Source organism: Callospermophilus lateralis, unplaced genomic scaffold (genome assembly GCF_048772815.1).
Source record: "Callospermophilus lateralis isolate mCalLat2 unplaced genomic scaffold, mCalLat2.hap1 Scaffold_66, whole genome shotgun sequence".
Taxonomy (NCBI): Eukaryota; Metazoa; Chordata; class Mammalia; order Rodentia; family Sciuridae; genus Callospermophilus; species Callospermophilus lateralis.
The window spans coordinates 3,818,721-3,841,153 of NW_027514882.1; the positions used below are offsets into that span (position 1 = coordinate 3,818,721).

A 22,433-nucleotide genomic window follows, 5' to 3' on the forward strand; every position below is an offset into this window, starting at 1 on the left:
TCTTTTTTAATATTTGTCTTTTAGTTGTAGTTGGACACAATCCTTTATTTTATTATTGAAGAATAATCATCTCTATTTTAAATGGAATGCTGTATTTATTCTTAAATGCAATCAATCATGTCATACACCAGAATGTTTTAAATCCAATTGGTGAATGAATCATTTTCCCTTTTTAATATGGAGATTATCATACCATCTTTCTATTTACCCTTATTCTGAGGTAAAACATATTTAATCATGTTTCCAAATGCAAGTATACACTAATAAAACCAGAATTTTCTATCTGAAGATTACTGTCACAGTTTCACAAAAATAACAGGGGTAAGTTTCAATTAAAGAACAAAACATTGGGCTGGGTTTGTGGTTCAGTGGTAGAGTACTCACCTTGTATGTGCAAGGCTCTCGGTTCCATCCTCAATACCCACAGGAGCAAGAGTATCTGGCCTTGAGGATGACACCAGAGAATCCAGAGTCACCTGGGTTGAAGAGTAAAGGAATACCCCTGTGACACATTTGAGGGATACTCCTGTGCAGTGGGCAGGTGGCCTGTCCTCTGTCTTTCCCCAGCTCATAGGCATGGGCTGCCCTTTATGTGTCCCTCCCCACCACAGAAGTAGTGAAGTGCCCAAAGCCTTAACAGAGACCTCCAGCTCTCTCATGGGACTGGGAAACAACATGCTGTAGCTGGGGTGTTTGCAGCCCTGGGGGGAACACCCTCCAGTCTCATTTTTGCAAATAGCATTTATACTAATGTGGGTAAAAAGAAAATGCAGAGAAGAAACTGTATGAGACACTTGAAGTCTCTGACTGAAGCTCAGGTCCTGCTGGTTTAGCACAAACCAATGACAGTCATCAAGGAGGACCATGATGCAGATGCCCTTGAGGCCTCTAGAAGTTCCTCTCATGGAAGCTTGGGATCCATCCAAACTAGTGCATTGCAGCCATGACACACTTAGATGTGCCCCGTGCTGGGCTCTGTAAGCCAGTTGGCCTTAGGGTTGGGAATTTGTGCCCCCTGGTGACAGCAGTGGCAGGAAGGTGCAGGCTTATGTGAAATTGTCACATCATCCTCTTACTTCTTGGGATCGTTCTGTGCCTCTTTAAGAGCCCAGTAGCACAGGAGGGCATAACCCAGTGTGTGCATTGAACTTCTTAGTTTGGTAATTGCATGAACTTTTCAAAATCCTTCCTTTCTTCAAAAAATAAGCAGTAGTTATTTCTATCTTTGGAAAATTCCACGAAGCACAATATATTCTCACTGCATAAAATCCACGTACTCTGTGGCACTAAGTTTCAGTATTAGAACTATACTTTCAAATTACTGAATCCTCAATTCAGAGTAATTTCATAAACTTTTGTTACAAATACTTCCAGCTTTAAATACTTTTAAGCAAATTGAGATGACAGATATAATTTTAAACATTGCAAAAAGAATGACCTCAGACTTTAAATTTTCTCTATCTCATTGTCCCCAAGAATGACAGAAGTCTGGGGGACACTCGTTTTACTCATCTTTGTTTCTTCTGTGACCAAAAGACTTCAGATATCTCTGTTGATGTCAGAGATTCAAAAACTACACTACAAGGCTTTGAATAAATGATGCATACCTTAACTACACAGAAGAACTGCAGCCAAATACAGTGGTAAGAAAAACTGACTTGGATTGAGGTTAGGAGCAAAACATCTGTCACAGGACAGAAATTGGCTTTCATCTTGAAGGTGGAGAGCACCATTGGACAGCTAACTACAAGAATGTTACAGAGCTAATCCTATAACTTGGCATACTTTAAAAAGTCTTTGCTTTTGATGGTCTCATATGCATGATCAATATTTCCTGAAGGCATTGACCACCTGGTGGAAGGGCTGCCCAGAGGCTTGGTGTGGCCACACTACCTGAGAACATGAAGGTCATTGGCCCTCCATTCTCCAGGAAGCAGGCATTTTTAAAAGGTCATGTCTTTGCTATGGAATTTGTGGGAACCCTGAGTGAGATGCTCAAAGACTTCCAGTGCATGCTCTTCCTGAAGTAGTTGGGAGTTTTGGAATGGACATTTCCCATTGGTGTCTCCTAGTGTTCATGTAGGGTGAGGGCCTCCTTACCTTCCATCAGGTCAGCAAAGATGCAGCAGTAAATTGACATTGTCTCCTGCTTGGTCTCTCAAACATAAGACCTGTGCTCATACCTCGAATCCAGACCCAGCTCAGTCAGGGAGACATGGTCTTGCTGCTCCAGCCATCCTGGACAAGACTCACTTCTGAGATGGAGTTAAGTCAAATTCCATGAGTTTCTCATTTATTGGAATAATATCAGGCAGTTCTTATAGAAGCCATTGGTAGTCACTACAGACTATCACAGAAAGAATTTGAACCCTCTTCTCTCATTTCAGGATTTAAAAAGTGAAATGTTCATTTAAGAATGTGTTTTTCTTCTAATAACTTGTTTTAGTCCTAAAAATTCTTTTATCCTAAGGGCCATATGTAATCATGTATTTAAAGTAATTCAAAAGAAGTCAGTGAGATTACTAAGAGTATGCTGCTTATTGTCCCCAAGAATGCCAGGAATCCAGGGGCCCCTTGGTTTACTCAGCTTTGTTACTTCCATGACCAAAAGACCCAACAAGAACAATTTTAGAAAGAAGAGTTTATTTGGGGGCTCATGGTGAGATTGCAGTCCATAGACAGCTGGCTCCATTACTCAGGGCCCCAAGTGAGAAAAAATATCACGGCCTGAGACTGTGGTAGAGGAAGGCAGCTCAGGACATGGCACCAAGAAACAAGAGAGAGAGAGAGACTCACTCACCAGATCAAAACTACATACCCCAAATACATGCATCATTGACCAACCTCCTCAAGCCATTATTCTACCTGCCTGCAGTTACCATCCCATTAAACACCATCAGGGAAAAATACACAGTTTGGGTTAAGTTCTCATAACCCAATTATTTCACCTCTATACCTTGCATGGTCTCACTCACCAGCTTTTGGGCACATCTCACAAGCAAACCATACTGCCACAAAAGGAACCCTAGAGGACTGCACTGCTGGGATATCAAATAAGACTTCAGGAATAGTTAAAACCATGGCTGAGAAAATATTATCCAAGATAGAAAGGGAAGTCAACAATCATGCCAGAACACAGTCTCTTAGCGTATTCACAGCACTACTGGGGAAGCCATGAGCAAGAATCTGAGAATTTATTTTAAGATAAAGTAGACATGTGCATGGTTTTATATATAAACTTGTTGAAGTATGAAGCTCACCATATTTTGAATTTTCAGTACAATCAATGTTTTGGGGGAGTGATTTCTTCACAGAATTTTTATTTGCCAAAGTCAGAGTATTCTCAAGAATGTACCTGTGATAGCAAGTAGGATTTTATATATGTATATAAAAATATATAATGTGACCCAGGCGACAGAGACAGGCAGTCAGGAAGTTACATTTTTGTTAACATTGAAAATTCATTGAGAAGTATTACAAGGAAAATGTGACTGGTTTTATAATACGTATCCTTGACAAAGCAAAAGGCAAGTCCAAATATACACCATGCCTCCAATGAACTGCCGATACTTCTATTCTTTTAGGATTATTTTTATCCAATTTAGGATAAGTAGTCAGAGTCTAATAGGGTATGGATTAGTATCAGAGATTCAATATTTCAAACAGAAAAATGGAAAATGAGTCTAAAAAGTATGCCAACATGTGCTACACAATAATCTTCCCGCTCTCAATCAGAATTATTCCTTGACATGACTATCACCCCAAGTAAGAAACAATGAGAGGAGGAGAGGAAGAAAATCTGTGAATACATATCTGGAATGGAAAATTCTTAGGAGCTCACAACCTTGGGGGTGGCAGAGGAAATCCCAAATGTAGGGGACATGGTAAACATTCCACAAACATGGAGCTGTGCTGGCCTAATGACTTCTTGACAACCTGCCTCTGAGCTTTGGGCACTTGAAATATAGGTTGGTGTCAGGAGCGTTAGCTTAATTGTAGTGAGACCATCAAAGCTTGGTCTACGTCTTTGTGAACAGGAGGATATGGTTTCATATTTTCCAATACAAACATGAGGCAGGAGGGCTGAATCCTCCTTTTGTAAGTAACTGTGGCAACTGGGGTATGAATGTCTTCCTGTGTGGATTTTGAAGACATTGGGTCATCCCCCAGTTTTCATGGTGTTTCTTGCAGATTCCCTGGGAAATTATTGTTTCCTTGATAAAATAAAAGGTCAACTGGGACACAGTGATGGGGGAGTTCTGTCATGTGGGGTGAGTCAGGGTCTGCAAGAGAAAACACTAACTGGGATGCTATCCCATATATCTTTCCACTTGAGCGTAGCAATCTGATTCTAAGCATCATTCCAAAACCTCTTCCTGCAAAAAGATGCCTTTATATTTTAGGGTCTGCTTCCTGCATCATGTCAGTCACTTGTCATTTAAAAGCAAATGGCTGAACCACAAGATTTTGGAACACACATGTGCACTCCACTGCCACAGGCCCAGTTCCCAGAGGGCTCCAAATCACTGGCATCTCTGTTCTTCACCATTGTCATGAACTCCAGTCAGTCAAAAAAGGCACTGTCTGCTTCAGTCATGATGAGCAACAAGAGATCTCTAGGTTCTCCAGTGATTTCTGGTCATGAGAATCTCAAGTATTTCATGGTGTTGGCCTAGCCATATTTCAAAAATGAAGAAGATGGCACTGTGGGTTTTGATTCATTTAGGAGCCTTTAAGTAGTGTGGAATCTCCTTTCAATATAAACTCAGGAGATCTCTCGAAGGCAAGGCCTCCAAAGAGTTGCCAAAGATCACCGGAATCCAGGTCCATTGGGGTCTAAAATGTGAGTTTCATGTTTGTTTTTGCTCTCAACTATACCTGAAAAGGCTTTTACAAGAAAATGATATAAAATCCTGCCTGAGATTCCCAGGGCTGTGGACAAAGCCACCCGGGCCTAGATCTCAGTTTCCAAAGGTTCCTCTCATGCCTGGCCCCCTAATATCCCAACACAATTCATGGCAATAGTTCTCTGAGGTCAGTTCCACAACACAGTCTCCACTGGGCATTACACTGGAGTTCAAGTGAAAGTAGACCCATTCACCATTTCCAACAACCACACAAAGCCCACTATTCCAACAATAACACTCCCACATGGCCCTCATCTTCTTCCATATAGACACTCATCATAACATTCTGGCTGTGGGTTTCCATAGGGGGAGCACTCTAAGATGGTATTCAAAGTAAGCTCTCATGCCCCTCATTTGCCTAAAGTGATGGTGGCCTGGAAACCCTTCCTGAGAAACAGGATAGATAAAATGGGCCTATAGTTAATACTTCTCTGCTTCTCAAATTAGAGACCTACTGCCTGCAAGGGGGAGATTCTTTATGTGTACTGGACTCATGAAAAAATCCAACCACCTGTGTGCTAGTTACTGGAGGGATTGCAACAACTCATTTGACCAAGAGGATCCTTGTTCTGACTTCATAGGGATAAGGAGCTGGAGCAGAGGAAGGCAAGAGACTTCATCCAAAATTACTCTTGATTTTAACCTTTTAGTTTTCGATGGACACATGGCATATTTGTTTAATTTCCTGGAGAGCTGAGAATCTAATCCACAACCTCAAACAGGGCCAAGAGGCTGTTTCAAACACATCTTTTACAAAGCCCTTTACCTAACAGCCACAGATGAGGCCTCTTCATTTCCATTTGAAACTGTTTTCTTGAGGTTTCACAGAGGGGGTGGCCTAAACCAAAGACTTTCCTAACATTCTGGGGAACAGAACCATAGGTAAGAAAAAAGCCTGGGGACAGACTTTTCCACAAGATGAACACTATGGCACTGACAGCTCCTGATCATGCTACTTGGGTTGCTATCTATCCAAGCAGAGATTCTCCAGAGAGAGCCTAACCAGTCCCACTATTTTTTGAGTTCTCTGAGATGCTTGGATTCCCTTCAGCAATGCAGTCCATGGCCACATCACAGAGCTTGGAGGTGGTAAACATCTTTGATGCAAAACCCCAAGCCCCTTCAGAGAGTGACCAACATTCAGGAACAATACAGGAACTTAGAAACATGGTAGGTGTTGCCCATCTGCAAGGCAAGCAACAGTCTATTCATAAATTGGCCATGAGGAGTGCTGGAAAGCTTTTCACTACACAGGACACATTCACTGCTGCATTCTTCTCTCTACTCTCTTTAACCACAAACCCAGTGGGATCCATTGATATAGAAACACTCACCATTAGCAAAAGGACTCACTAGTGAACAGTCTATTTCAAACCCAAGATACCCTTTTTCCTCCATGTTCTCAGAACATGAGACAAAACCACAAATTTAAACACACATCCACTAAGACACAAAAACCCCCTCTGGAGTTGGTCTGCATCTATCCTCTGACTGGTGGTTGAAACTATATTCCCCAGCAGTGGCCTGTCCTGTCTCAGCTCTGGTCTCCTTGGCCATTTCTGATGAGCCAGTAACTTCTTTCTCAGGAAAGGCCCCTCTTCAGACCTTTCCTGGAATTTGTCTATCCACACATCACAAGGTGCCAAGAAAGAATGACTCTGACCTTTGTACCTCCAATCAAGTGAACCCACTTGGACTGGGACTGGCTCTGGGTGCCCCACTACCTGAATCCCAAGTTAAGAGATTTTCATCACCAAGGAAGTGAGGTGAGGTCACTTCCTTCAGAGAAGTGAATGAGGTCATTTCCTTTGCAACCACTTTGTCCTAACAGTTGTTTCCAAGGGTCCCATGAGATGGAGGCTGCCCCATCTTCCTGTGACATTTTCAAAAGTTATAAATGTATACATATCATAGGAGCCCGGGATCAGCTATCCACACAGGCCTGGTTGGGTCCATCTTCCCTGCATTGAGAAGAGAGAGGCTTATTCAGGCTTATCCCAGGGTATTTGCATGCAAGATTACATTATGTTTCTCAGGTTTTACATAGCTGCCTACATCTTCTCCAGGGATCCTGCTCTTATATGAAATTAGATTGAGGGAGCAGAGTATGGTTAGGGTTAATATCATGGTCGATTTGGGTTAGGAGTCATTCTGTTGGGTGAAAATTTGTTTTGAGAAATTGGAGTATTTGTAAGAATGTATAGGTGAAGTGTACAGATGAAAATTTATAACTAGGTAAGATCTGAAACATAGAAGGGCATTGGGCCTGTGATTTTGATACATAGTGTTGAATTAGGTTCTGCACAGAAGTACTATAGACATCAATACCCCATAGCAGAGGATCCCGTACCTCAGATACTTCAGTGTAAAAGACAACATCCAGTGAAACAGCGACAGTAGGTATGTTTGCAGTGTCATTTAGGCAGAAGAATGAGTTTAGCATTTGGACTAAAAGTCCTATTGTAATAGGGTTTGTGTTAGAGAGTGAATGAGAATGTCTGCATACATGAAGAGTCACAAGTATATATTTGTCCAAATATGTATGAATATAGAAGTTAATAAAAGTTCTGAATTAAGGAAAATTATCATGTAAAGTTTCAGAGGGGAATGGGGACTCAATTGGAAATTGGTCAGCATGTTTGTGTTATATTCTGAGAAATAATTTGGTTACATTTTACTCATGTCCTGAGACTTTGTGTGAGGCTGAATTTAAAAGTGAAAGACCAATTAATCTGGTGGAGGAAATTTCAAGGCAGGACATCATTCAGTCCATGGCATGGATATTTCTGGCAGTTTTGAGCCAGGTTTATTCTAAAAATTAAGAGCAAAACTATATCAAAAACATTGTAAAAATTTGCAATTTGGCCAGAAAAATGCTTTCAAAACTGGGGTCAAGAAAGATGTGGTTGTGTCGGGAGCATGGTGGCACATGCCTGTAATCCCAGTGGCTAGGGAGACTGAGGTAGGAGGATGGATTCAAAGCTAGCCTCAGCAAAATTGAGGTGCTAAGCAACTCAGTGAGTTTCTGTCTCTAAACAAAATACAAAAAAAAAGGGCTGAGGATGAGGATCACTGGTTGACTGCCACTAAGTTTAAGCCCCTGTACCCACCTACCCCCTCCAAAAAAAGAAAGAAAGAAAAGTGTAGCTGTGGGCTGGAGTTATAGTACAGTGGTGTAACTTAGAACCATATAAAAATAAATAAATAAAATAAAGGTGTTGTGTCCATCTACAACTAAAAAAAATTATAAAAAAAAGAAAGTTGTGGTTGGTTTATTAAAGACATTATAGCTACTAAAGAGATGCTAAGTATTGGCACAAGACCTGATGACTTGAAGGCATGGCAGGAATTGACAAGATCACATTACATCATACGCTCAAGTGTGTAAAAGGAAAAATTCTTTTGAGAAGAGTTCCTGGGCACCCTACACACAGAGTTGTTTCACTGTGCTCAGCTGCCCAGTCACTCAGAACTCCTGCAGCTGTAGTCCCAGGAGGCCCAGGTACTGGTCAAGATGGCAGTAGACCATGGCATTCAAGTGGTGCTATTTCTGCAGGAATGCATGATGATGGATTCAGTGAATCATGGAGGTTTCCACTGATGTTTCAAGGAAGGCCTGGGAGGCCAGGCAGAATCTACTAAACATAAAACTTTTGTGGATAGTTATCAGAGAAGTAACTGTTTTTCCCCATCAGAATTGCCAATTTATTCCAATTATTTATCAAATAATTCACTGTTTTTGCACTGTTCTGAATTTCCATCATGGTAATTTACTAAATTCATGCACATATTTTAGGTCTATTTTTAGATTTTTCTAACTATTTCATCATTTATTTTAGATTTTTTAGTATCATATTTTCACTACTCTCACTATGATAGATAATGTGAATCTAGTTTTCACACTTCAAGTCATCTTTTCAAAAATTTTCTGACTAGTTTTGTTTGCTTATTTATTATTAATGTAATACTAGAGTAAAGACTGGAGTCGCTCAGCTAATTCATAATCTCAATATGCAGATTGTGAGTTTGGAAAAGCACTATTTGTTTTACACTTAAAACTCTTGATCTCAAAAATAAAACTTTAAAATAGTAGCAATCTTGAGGTATATTTTAGACATACTACTGAGATAATTTAGTATTCTAAAGTTTGATCTTTAAACACACACACACACACACAAATTAGAAGTGGTTTTAGAAATAAAATCCTAAGTTTCATAAAAACAAGACAAAATACAAAAAAACTCCCAATCTATAACTGTATAATCAATTAAAATGATTCAAAAATGAAGGCCAAAAAGTAAATAATAACAATAATAATAGTAAGAAAAGGTTCTTTTAGACATGCATAACTTGAAAGAATTCCTGATCAGTTGGTTTACATTATGAATCATGTTGAAAGAAAGTCCTTTAGGCAGAAGGAAAATGACACCAGATAGAAATATGCAACTAACTAATTGACTGAAGATTAACAAATATAGCACCTATATAAACAAACATATTTTTAAAATTTAAGTCTCTTTAAAATTAATGATTATTTAAAGTAAAAATGATGAAATGATAATTTATTTAATACACTAGAAGTAAATTATTGATAACAATCCAAAGACAGGGGAGGAATAAATTTAATAAATTGGAAAATCTTTCTTTGTGTGTGTGTGGTGCTGGGGATTGAATCCAGGGCCTTGTGCATGAAAGGCAAGCACTCTACCAACTGAGCTATAGCCCCAGCCCTAAATTGGAAAATCTTTAATAATGTATATAAAGTTGTATAATATTATTAGAGATAGTGTGTTAAGTTAAAGATGTTTACTAAAAACCTTGAAGCAGCCACAGAATAACATAATAACATGACAAATATTTATAGCCAACAAAGTAGATAAATTGTGATCACAAAAACTATTCAATCAATCCAAAAGAGGAAAAAAAAAAACAGAAAAAAAGGAACAGATGGGATAAATAGGAAACAAAGAACAGGGAGAAGAATTAAACCATCCATACTAATAATCATAATAACTATAATAAGTCTAAATGCTCCAATTAAATGGACAATTGTTAGAGTAAATTAAACAATAAAGTCCAAATCATATATCTTCTGCAAGACACCTCTTAAACACAGATAGATTAAAAGTAAAATGTGGATGGGTATACTATATTATAGTAGATTGGGTGGGGACCTCCAAAAGAGATTTCAATGTTCAAATCCTAGAACCTTTGAATGTCATCTTATTTGGAGAAAGGGTCTTTGTAGATATAAGTTGAGAATCTTGAGATGAAAATACCTTGGATTACCATTGTGTACCCAAAACTCAATGACATATGTTTGAAAAGTAGGGCAGAAGGAGATTAAATAAAGAAAAGAGAAAGAGGCAATAGACTATAGACAGAAACTGTAGTGATGTAGCCAGAAACCCAGAAATATACCAGGAGTCAACAAAGTTTGAAGAGGCAAGGGACAGTCACTCCTGGATCCTGAGGGCTGCAGCCCTGCCAACATCTTCATTTCAAACCAATGATCTCCCAAACAGAATAAGTTTCTGATGTTTTAGGCCAATAAATTTGTGATCATTTGTAATAGTAGCCCTCAGAAATTAATATACATGCTTATGCAAACCAGAATTAGAATACCCAAAATGTGAATGCATGTCATACCAATAAACTGCACACACTTAAAAATGGTTAAAATGTTACATGTGTTTTACCACAATTAAAACATTTTAAGTATAGAAATTGTGGGGGGGGGGTGGCCAGAGACAGAGAGAAAAAGGGAGCAGGAACTGGAGTTGCTATATAAATATCACGCAAAATTTTACAACAAAAAAGTTACTAAGAAACTAGATCATTCCATAATTAGATTAGTAGACATATTAAGACAACATAACAACCTTGAAGATTACAGAATAAGAGAGCTCCAAAATACATTCAGTTAATTGGTTTTTGATTCAAGGGGACATAGACAAATCTGCAATTACTACAACCCTCTATCAATAACTGGTAAAAGAAAAGACAGGTAGTAAGTAGACAGAAGTGTTGAATAGCACTATCACCTAATTTGCCTGAAATGGGTTTGTCAAACACTCTACACAACAGCAGGATATTTTTTTTTCATATGTATGTGGAACAATAGCCATGTGGTCCAAAGAACATTTTGCAAACCAAAGAAGCCAGATCATAAAAAAAATACATTTCAATGGAGAAAGAATAGTCTTTTTAAATGAATTAACTTGAAATGGATCAATGAACTAAACAGTACAAATGTAATAGAAAATCTTTATATCTTTGGGTTAAGCAGAGATTTTATATCACCGAAAGCATAATCAGTAAATGAAAAAAGACAAATTGGATTTCATAAAAACTAAAAACTTCTGTACTTCTCATATCCTATAAAGGACTTGTGTTCAAAAAGATTTAAAGATCTCTCACAACTTAGAACAATTTTTTCAATGTACAAGACTTGATAAACACTTTCACCAAAGACATGTAAATGAAAACCCCCCCAAAATACTCAATATCATTATTGTTAGGGAAATGGAAATTAAAACCAAAATGAAATAGCACTAGTCATTTCGAGTGTTTAAAACTATGCATGACATAGCAAAAGTGCTCTTCAGGATGCTGTTGATGTAAATAAATATGCAAAAAACATATTGCATTATTTAAATGAGTCTTACCAAAAATTGAAATGGACATAAAAGAGATGGATAAAATGGGAAGCTGGCCAAGTTAATTAAATGAAGTGTTCACACCTGAGTATGAGATAGAATGAGGAGACTCCACTGGAAGGGTGTGTAGGACTGGTAAGTGAAAAAGAGGAATGCAACGCAATTACAGGGTGGTGATGCAACTACACTGCTTTTTTTTTTTTAAGTATTGGGTATTTCTTTTAAAACATTAAATTGTATACTTTATTTATTTTTATGTGGTGCTGAGGATTGAATCCAGTGTCTCATATGTGCTAGGCAAGTGCTCTACAACTGAGCTACAACACCAGCCCCAACTACACTGCTTTTTATATTTTTTCACCTTACAATTTATTTTTAATTTGTTCTAATTAGTTACACATGACAGTAGAATGCATTTTGACACAGCATTCATAAATGGCATATAACCCCTTTCTTTTGGTTGTATATGATGTAATTATACAGATTATATAATCATATATGGACATAGGGTAATAATGTCTGACTCATTCTACTATCCTTTCTATCCCCTCCTCTCACTGCCTTCTGCCCAAGCCAAAGTTACTCCATTCTTCCCTACCACACCCACCACATTATGGATCAGTATCCACTTATCAGAGAAAACATTCGGCCTTTGTTTTTTGGGGTTTGGCTTACTTCGCTTAGCATGATATTCTCCAGCTCCATCCATTTACCTGAAAATGCCATAATTTCATTCTTCTTTAAGGCTGAGTAATGTTCCATTGTGTATATACACCATATTTTCTTTATCCATTCATCTGTTGATATATAAAGAACTCAAGAAACAAATAACCCAATCAATAAATGGGCAAAGGAACAGAACAGGCACTTCACAGAAGAAATACAATTGATCAACAAATATATGAAAAAATGTTCAGCATCTCTAGCAATTGGAGAAATGCAAATCAAAACTACTCTAAGATTTCATCTCATTCTAGTCAAATGGCAATTATCAAGAATAAAAGCAATAATAAGTGTGTTATTAAAGATGTGGGGGAAAAGGTACACTCATACATTGCTGGTGGGACTGAAAATTGGTGTAACCACTTTGGAAAGCAGTGTGGAGATTCCTCAGAAAACTTGGAATGGAACTACCATTTGACCCAGCTGTTGCACTCCTTCGTTTATACCCAAAGAACTGAAAATCAGCATAATTCAGAGATATAGCCACATCAATGTTTATAGCAGTTCAATTCACAATACCTAAAGTATGGAACCAACAATTATTTTTTTTAAATCTCACCCTATCTAGCTGTTCTAAGATAGGAATTGTACTTCTGTGTAATGCACAAGACACAATATCCTTATCATTAAAATTGACAGTGTATAAACCATAAAGGAAATTGCAGAGCAGGCTGCAACTTTACCCCACATAGTAAAACAGGGTTGTGCAGGAACAGCTCTATAATTCCTTACTTGCTAAATCTAACACCTCTCCCTGGGAATGGGCAAAGGGGAAGTCCTGGTAGGACTAACCTTACTGCTTACCGCTCCCTGGCTCAGTAATACTGTTAAATGTCCTTCAAAAGATTTTTGGTTTTGTGTAATATTCAACAAGGAAAAAAAAACTATTTAAACATCAGGAAGTCATTTTCTTGCATGCATAATATTTATTGTGCAATTACTAGTTGGTTATAGTTATATTTATAAGAAATTAGCACCATTAACATTTATATGCTGGCCAATTAAATCCTAAAAGTATATATAATTTACCAAAGAAAATAGATTATTTATAGTAAAGCTCTGTTGAATGAAGGAAAACAAAACAATGAGAAAGTCAATAAAAATTACAAGGTTTGAAAAACACTTAGTACTGACACTTCATTGAGGAAAAATAAAGAGTGGGAAACAAAAATCTCCATCATATTTGAATATACTTTTGAACACATCAATATGTTTAGATCTATCTTAACCAAATTATAAGTTGTGTTAGCTTTGGATCACTGTGACCAAAATATCCAACAAGAACAACTTAAAAGCGGAAAGGTTTATTTGGCTCTCATGGTTTCAGAGGTCTTAGTCTAAAAACAGCCAATTCCATTGCTCTGGGCCCAAGGTGAGGGCAAAGATCATGGCAGAATGGTGTGGTAGAGAAGCACTGCTCCATTCATGGCATCCAGAAAGCAGAGAGAGAGAAGGGGTTTCAGGGAAGATGAACCCTTCCAGGGCACATTCCCAGTGACTCACTTCCTTCAGGCCTGCCTCAACTGCCTACAGTTACCACTGAGTGAGTCCATTCAAACTAGGATGTACTGATTAGCTCTCATAGTCTAATCATTTCACCTCTGAACATTACAGCATCAACACAAGAGCTTTTGGACACCTGAGATGCAAACTATAACATAGGCAGACAATTTTAGGCTAGTTAGGATTTACTTACTATTTCAAACAGATAACATTTTTATAGTGTCCATGCATGGAAAACTTTGAGGTCCTATCAGACTTCTGTGGCCCTGGAGCCATATAGATACAGATGTCAATAGCCTAAAGTTTACAAAATAAGTAACTTTCAAACTAAATAACTTTCCAATTTGTAGTATGTAAATGAACAACAAGTTTCTTTTAAAGCAATACTATTCTCTTCCCACTATAAATTATAATACAAATTAAAATCAGTTCAAAGTTAAGGGGTTTTAGTATATATACACTTACTGGTTATATTCTTATAATTTCCCTAGAGAAGCTCATTTAACTCTCTGGATGCTTTAGCCAGTGAAGGATACAAATTAGTACATTATCCATACACATGTGTGGGAATATTTTATGCTCTTCTCATTTTCTAAGTGAATAGACAGAATCTTTGACTTTCAACATGTGTTTTAGTAAAATGCTTTTGCTTATCAATAAAACAGGTAATAATTGATTCCTTTCCTTTTAGGAATATGACTACATTCAAACTAATATAACACTTTAATAGATATGAGTAACAGTATTATAATCATCTTATGACATATTTATTTGTTATATGCATACAGCTATATTAAATAAAAAACAATGAAGAATTTAATAAACAGCTTAGTTATTTGTAATATACATATTTTTAATACAAAGTCAGATTTTAGAAGTTGTACATAGAAAGCAAAAAGCACTTTACATATTCATAATTAGTTTTAATATTTCTTTATACTGTACACACTGAAAATGTTTATATTTACTGATAAGGAATGCCAAGTGTATCCATCACCATTTGAATAGCTTGCAGAGAATTGGTGATTTCTTCTATACTATCTCTTCTTAAAACCCAATCCTGTTTAAGTCTGTTTTAAAAAATAAAAATATGGGATTAAAACAGTATATTTCTTAAAAGAGTTAATTTCTTAAAAGAGTTAATTTTTATCTTTATGTGTTAACTAATTCATGACACATCATTTCTCTTACAACCTTTTCGAAGAGGTGGAAGAACTTCATATTATTGCCAATTATCAGTTCTAGAATATTTTCTTATGATACTGGCTTCTTTGGAGCTTATACTACTTATTTTGCTACCATCTTTTGCTCATTGACCATCTCCTAATTACGAACCTGCTCTTGGACTTCCCCCAACTCCTGCTACCATTCTCATTAATATCAACATCCATATGGCTAAAAACCCAACAGCATTCTCAGTTTTTGCAACCCTTTTCTTCCATTCTTTCTTAACCAATCCTTTCTCACATAGTTTACATTCTAGACTTTATCACCACTTCTGATTTATCCATGTTATCTGCTTTAATACAGTCACTGAACCAATTCCTCCACCCTGCTGAGATCTCTAGTTCACTTGACCTCAACACATACCTATTGTTCATTAGAATGTTATTCTCACTTTCCTCCCTAACTAGTTTAGTTATCTCAATATTATTCCATTCTGTTTCTTTCTCTTATCAAACTTGACTAGAAAATTCTATTTGGGTTCCAAATTAAATAGAAATATCTTCTTTCTCCGTTCCTATACAGATATTGCTAAAAAAACTATACATTTTTATTTTATGTCAAATGGGCATTTGAATTGCCTAGTATGCTTCTGCTCTCCCAGATGACTATTTTATTTCTTTCCTCTTTTCAAATATCCCTTCCATACCCTCTAAGCTACTTCTGAGTTGTTGAGTTTAAAATATCACACCACATTGAGAAAACGGTATAAATCAGGGGAGAGTTTCATGTATCTTGTCACACAAATCCCTACTATGTACACTACCATCTTCTTATTCTTTCTTGTTAAAAATCTAAATGCCTCAACATTGGTCAGTGGTCAAAATGCGGTATGTATCCATACGATGGAAAGGAGTGATAGAAAGGAGTGAAATTTCAATCCATGATCACATTCATTCATCTTTTGGCCTTAAGTGCTATCTACATCCTCAAACCAACAGTACTCCAATTTTTATCTAAAAAATTGTTCTTCTGTTCAACCATAGGCATGATTTTCCAATGGCTTATTTATATTTTCCTCTTATTTATGCTGTAGGTTTCTCAAGCTTATTCAAAACAAAAGCCATGCCATGATGCAACACTCCTGCCCACTCTGTGCTATCCTCTCCTCAACTCACCCTCCAGGACTTAAAAATCACATGATGCATTCTCGGCCATTCTCTTTATCTTAGTAGTTGTCACTATCTTTATTATTTCACTCATTAATCTGTTTGCTTATTGTCATTCTTCCTGAACCACATAGCTTTACGCTGCACAACCAAATTTAAGCACTTTGTAGTTCAAGATGCAGCTCTATATGATTTGTACTCCCTGATCATGGGGAGTAACCACATAAACAAACACACCTTAAAAAAAAAGTAACATAAACTAGGTAAACCACAATTATCTTTATGGGTCTATAACAGGCTAAATGGTGACCCTGAAAGATATATCTATGTCTAGTCACAGAATCTGTGATGTTACATTATTTAGAATAAAAGAAAACAGGTTTTTTTTTTCTTTTTTTGCTGATATACTTAAGTAAAAGATCTTGATATAAAATCATCCTGGATTGGGCTGGGGTTGTGGCTCAGTGGTAGAGTGCTTGCTTAGCACATACGAGGCCCGGGTTCAATCCTCAGCACCACATAAAAATAGAGATTGACATGGAAAATAAAACTGATATAACAAGGTTCTTAGCATTTGGTCTGAACTATTTAACATAAGGAATTTGTTGAATAGCTACTAAATACCCAAAGCTACATCAATATTATTTCATTATAGTGAAATTGATTCCTTTAGATTTACTGAATAGTCTATTCTTTTTCTTTTTTTTTTTGGAATAGTCTATTCTTATTCAAATGTTTTTTCTCTATGGTTAAGAACAATATCTTGTTTATGATAGTGTTAACAAATATATATTTAAATGAATGAATGGTGACATGAAATTATAGACTACAATTAACTGCTTACCTTGAAACTATTCTGGTCCTTATTGGTGTTTTTGGAATAACAGAAATACCTATGGAAGAATTCTTCTTTTGATTATTAAGTATTCTTTCAGCATTTATTTTATGTTTACGAGCTGTAAGTTTGTAGATGCTATAAATGCGGTCCACAACTTTGGGACTACTTCGTACATCCTAAAAAAGAAAGTGTACATTTACTAAAACCTAATAAAAATTCAATCTCTCCTAGAATAACAAAATCAATCATTTGAATACTATGCAGTAGGCTTTCAAGCTTTTAACAATCAAGAGCATGGCTCTCTAAGTATAGCAGGCAAATTATTTTAAATTGTGAAATAATATGTAAGACAATTATAAAGAGGAGAAATATTCAAAAATTGTAAATTTAATTCGATACTGAATGCAAAAAGGAACTATACTCAATATAAACTGTCATATCTAGATACTAAGTCCTATGAATTTTACCTCTTCCAACTTTCTAGAATCATCCACTTACCTCTCATTGACACAACCCTAGGTGAAGCACAATCTCTTGTCTAGCCACTACACATCTACATTTGCCTCCTTTAATGGTCTCCCCATATCTATACATGCTCTCCCAAATTCATTCTTCAGTCAGTAGCCAGGGTGATGCTAAAACTTAAATAGGAAAACATTATTCTCTTGCTTAAAATGCTTCAGTGGTGTCCACAATTATCAGGATAAAGGCAGGGCTCTGGTTACTCTTACGTTGATTGTGATACCTGAAGAGAATAACTCAGATGTCTCGGCACAGAAAAGCTTGAGACATATTTATGGTTATGATAGGTGGATAGAGAATTATACGTATCTTATTTCCTACCCTGCTAAGGTAATTTGTTATACTCTCCAGTAAGTAGGAAATTCTTATTTACATGACTGAAATAAATTCTATTTTCAGAATTCAGTTTCTTTAATATCAAAATGAAACAATGAATACACACACACACACACACACACACACACACCGATACTAGGCAAAAAAAAAAAAAAAACAAGTTTGATCACATGCAAAATCATATTTAGTGTAATGGTTACTAAAGGAAAAACATAAAATCTATACATAAAAGAACATAGAAAATAAGCTCAAAGAAAAGTAACTGATCAATACTTACAGAGGCTCTGTTTGTTGTCTTCAACAAAACAGCCAACAAACAACAATTTTTTCTGTAAATGCTTCCACCCTTGTCTGCAACTTTGTCACCAGGCTTTTCTCGGTACATCTGCAAAAGCTCCAACAATGTGTGTATACAGTTTTCTACATCATAAACTGCTGAAGTAGTTTTCTCATACTTGAAAAGAACAGAATGAAATTAAAAGTTGTAATAAGCATACACCTTTAAAACTGCCCAACCGTAAAGACAGCTTTGAGCCAAATCTTTGAAGTATCTGCCACAGGTACAAAGGACTTCATGAGATAATTTTTTGTTACTCCTATCATATTTGAATCTTATATGCATATTAATCTTTTACTTTCCTAACCACTTCAAAAGTTCCACATAAAACAAATTAAAGCTAAAATATCTAAAAAAGAATATCTTGAAGTAAATAAAAGCAAGCTTCTAAAGAGAAGACCATTTTAGCAAGACTCTCTCATGAAAGAGAACTTATCTGTTACAGTTAGTCATAGAGTAAGATAATGAGTAAGGCAAGATCTAATTATACTATTTTACATCCTTCTTGAGAGGAAGATGTACTTTAGAATAAAACAAATTTGATACTAAAAATCTAGGATTAGTTTTTCATGCTTTATTTAATGATACTATTACATTCTAGGATTTGTTTTTCATGCTTTATTTAATGATACTATTACATTCATACTGAAATTTGCATGATTTCAAAAAATAATCATTCTAACATAAAAATAAGAAACCATTAATAGCTAACACTTGCATGGTATGTTTATGTATCAAGAACTTTTAAGTATATTAACTCATTTAATCTTCACAGTAACATTTTGAGATTAGTATTATTTTTTTCTATACCCATTTTACTGTGGAAGAAAGTAAAGCAAAGAGAGGCCAAATAATCTATAACAGCTTGCAGAACTGGGATTCAAATTCAGTAGTTTGGGTCTATGTTCTTAACCACTATTCCTCAATATATTGGGTACACTACAGTCATGGTTGTGAGGGTGGGCAAGGAAGGTAAATGTCTCATCTTAATACCACTGATTGTATGCAACTTCTGTAAGCATTATCATTCCTTTTCTATAAAATGGGAAATATATGAGTTACTTTACAGGATTATTATAAGGATTAAATTAAATAATGTACAAAAATACTGACAAGTTCTCAATAATACTATTAATCATATTATTATTCATATTATAAAAGTAATAGAAATAAAACAACAAAATAGCATTCATATCTATAGTTATATTCATAAATTAAATATTTTCCCCATCAAGACTCTTCATATACATGAATTTTAATTTAGAGGCCTAATTTCAAACTTTGTTTTTTTTTTTTTCCTTTTTTGGTGCCATGGATTGAGACCAAGGGTAGTGCTTAACCACTGAGCCAAATCCCCAGCTTTTTTTTTAATATTTATTTTGAGACAGTGTCTCACTAGGTTGCTTATAGTCTAAGCTGCTGAGGCTGGCTTAGAACCTGCAATCCTTCTGACTCCTTCCTGAGCTATTGGGATTAGGCATGCAGCACCATTCCCAGCCTAATTTCTAATTTAGAGCATTTCTACTCTACTTCGTAGAGACTCCTTCAGTCCACACTGGATGTGTGTATATGTGGACGTATGTATTTAATCCTGCAGATTAATACCTTTATTTTACAATTTATATAAATTCTATCAATTCTATCTATCTAATAATTTGCAGAGTTACATTTCTTGAACAATGAATATTTCATTATTAAAATGGAAAACTACCTTAGCTACATTAAGCAAAACTTGTACAGGATATCTGATGACCTCCATACAAGGAACACTACGATTACAACTTCGGATTAAAACAAATATTTTAGAAATTGCTCCACTCTCAGCCGTGTTCTCACAACAACGTGGAGATATTCTGGTAACAACCTCTGAAAGAGAAAAAGACACGTTAATTTCCAGGAACAACAATGCATTCCAATTTTATATATAACTATAATGTACTAAGTAGAAAAATAAATAAACAGAAAGAAGACCAATTGAATAGAGAAAGAGGACAGGGGAGGGACTGGGAGAAGAAGAAGTACAAAGGATTGAAATGGAGCAAACTGGCCGGGTGTGGTGGTGCATGCCCATAATCTCAGAGGCTTTAGAGGTGGAAGCAGGATGATTCCCAAGTTCAAAGCCAACCTCAGTAACTTATCCAAGCCCTATGCAACTTAGCAAGATCCTGTCTCTAAGTGAAAAAATAAAAATAAAAAACAGACTGGGGATGTGGCTCAGTGGTTGAACACCCCTGGGTTCAATCCCTGGTACCTCTCTGCCCCCCCAAAAGAAATGGAGCATATGAAGTTATATGCATTTATGTCAAAATGAACCCCACTGCAATGCTCCAAGAAAAAATGAAGTCTTAGTTAATACTGTGTAATCACAATGTTCTTTAAATATTCAAAGATAAAAAATGCATTCCTAATCTTATGCAAGATATTGTTATAACAAACTAACTGAGGTGTTTTAGGGCCTCAAGAATGGCAGAAAGGTGCTTATACGTTAAAAGATAATGAAGTGCAAGTGTGGTTCTTTTGTAGAGTTTATCTTCTTCTCTAATATCCCTATTAACCATCTGAAGACTTAACCGTATAGCTTTAATTTTTGTAAAATCATGTTTCTTCCTCCAAGAGTAGCCTCTCCATAATGCCTTAAAGAGATAAAAGAATGATTTTAAGATTACAGCCCATATTGTTTTGAATTTATATATACATTTATTTCTACAAAATAAATATTTTCAGTAAATTTATATGATATGAACAGATACATTTCAACTAAAACCTCAATTTTGGTTTTATTCCTGTATCAAAACCATAGTTTTCACTTACCTGAAGTTTAGTTATTCTACCATTAAATTTTTCCTGTCTTTTGCGAAGGAGAAAGTGATGTACTGCTTTCTGTATTACTGATGCAGCCCTATTTTTCTGGTTCATACATTCTTGAACTTCATGCTCAATTTTATGATGATATAATATTTCTCAATAAATCTCTTTCGTTCTAATTTTGCTCGAAACCATCTCTGTTTAAAATGTGAAGATTTTTTCACTTTTAATACACACATTTTTAAAAGTAGAGAAAAACGTACATACATTTATATACATATTTTATATATGTTAGCATTCTTCATAGCCATGTGAAGTTTACATGCTCCTTGAATTCTAAAAGCAGATAATATGAAGCTGCTATGAAGTGAAGGGGGAAGCCAAACTGGCTGTCAATGCTAAACTCTAAAGGAGAAAGAAATAGAAGGTCAAAACACCTTTCAAACCTCCAGTATCATTTCCCCCTTCTACTTTGTAGAGACTCATCCAGTACACACTGGATGTGTGTATATGTGGACGTATGTATTTAATCCTGCAGAGTAATACCTTTATTTTACAATTTATATAAATTCTATCAAACTATACAACATTCTGAAAATTATTTTTTCACTAAATATTTTATTGGTACATGCATGTTAATTACACAAATAAGAACTTTATTCAGAATATAGAATTCCTATAAACCATAATAAAAAAGAACATCAAGTAGAAAAAGGGACAAAGTGCATAAAAAGAAAGATTAGAAAGAGCACATGATACACAGATAAGAACTTGAATAATAAATGTAAAAATTTCAGAACTGCTGGCAATCAAGTAAATGAAAAACAAAATGAGATACCATTTCCAATTCACTGGAATGGCAAAAATCAGGGTGTCTTCTGATGCCACTGTTGTGAAGGATTTAGAGGAACAGGTACCCTCCAACTTTACTAGTGGGAGTATAATAAATGAGTAAAATTACATCAGAGAGTAATTCACAGCTTTATTGCTGTTCCATAAAGAAGATTTCCAAACTTACAATCATTCTAATAGCTATATGCTGAAAGTGTTACATATTATATGATCTTTCCATAAGGAATCTGAGAATTGTTCAATATATGTCAAAAATTTCTAAGAGGAAAGTTACATCTCATAGTTTTTCTGCAAAAGACAAACTGACCTGAATACAAATGGCTGAATTAACCCGTTTGTTAGCATTCTTCATAGCCATGTGAACTTTATATGCTCTTTGAATTCTAAGAGCAGACAGGTGATAATATGCAGCTGCTGTGAAGTGAAGGAGCCAAGCTTTGGCTCTCTGTTCTAAAATCTAAAGGAGAAAAAGAATATTAATAATCAAGTGTCTGACATTTTTGATACACCAATATTTTAACTGAAGAAATTTTTTGAAGTACTATAACAAATGAGTTGATTGCTCAGTTGTATAGCATGTAGAATATTAAAATATTTTATTTTTTATTGGTTCTTTTT

General features: G+C 35.8%; 1 pseudogene; it reads right to left on the reverse strand.

The window, feature by feature from the left end:
• Nucleotides 1-14,756: 14,756 nt before the first annotated feature.
• LOC143640837 (abnormal spindle-like microcephaly-associated protein) overlaps nucleotides 14,757-22,433 on the reverse strand; it is a 48,535-nt pseudogene continuing 40,858 nt past the window's right edge.